The sequence below is a fragment of the Rhinoraja longicauda genome, chromosome 6 (assembly GCF_053455715.1).
Source record: "Rhinoraja longicauda isolate Sanriku21f chromosome 6, sRhiLon1.1, whole genome shotgun sequence".
Classification (NCBI taxonomy): Eukaryota; Metazoa; Chordata; class Chondrichthyes; order Rajiformes; family Arhynchobatidae; genus Rhinoraja; species Rhinoraja longicauda.
The window spans coordinates 22,486,630-22,487,373 of record NC_135958.1 but is presented as its reverse complement, the minus strand read 5'-3'; positions in this window follow the sequence as shown (position 1 = coordinate 22,487,373).

The following is a 744-nucleotide window of genomic DNA, read 5'->3' as shown; positions in this document are numbered from 1 at the left end:
GGTTGGTACAGGCAGCACGTAGTCAGGATCGAACCCGAATCTCTGGCACTGTAAGGCAACAACTCTACTGCCACTGTGCCACCCAGAGAGGCTGCTTCTGTTCACAGTAAGGGTAGGTCCAGAGAGGGGGAGGGGGTAGGGAGGGAGAGGGGGGAAGAGCAAAGCTTTGTTGCAAGTGGGGACGATTCCATTTTGTAAAGAGAGTGATGGAGGTTGCGGTGCATTTCCTGCCGACCTTAAATTGGAGATGGGAGGGGGGGTGGGAAAGAGATTCCAACCACTGACACCTGTTTCCTGCAGAGGGGAAAGTTAGTAATTGGGTGTAAAGTCTTTACCCAAACACATTCCCAACAAGCACGACTGTTACATTTGGTCTTTATTTGACAATGATACCACAAAGAGACTCTGTACAAGTGGCTCCACAACACCTGGTAAAAATCTAAACAAATCTACAAACAAAATACAGCTCTAAAGGGCAGAGAGAAAAGTGATCAAAAAATTACAAAGACCACAACACAGGACATTGAAACACTCACCTCCCATTAAACCCAGATTTCGAGAATTCATGTTTGGACAGGGTCGACGTGCTTTGACCTTCAGTCAGTCCAACAAATTGAACTGCATCCTGCCTTCAACCCCTCACCCCACCAAAACATGGGCAGTTTTCAAAAAGAGATTGGGGCAACATAATGACCCCAATCTCCCTTTTATTCCTCCCCCCCCCAGCTTTCTCTCCCCGTCCCT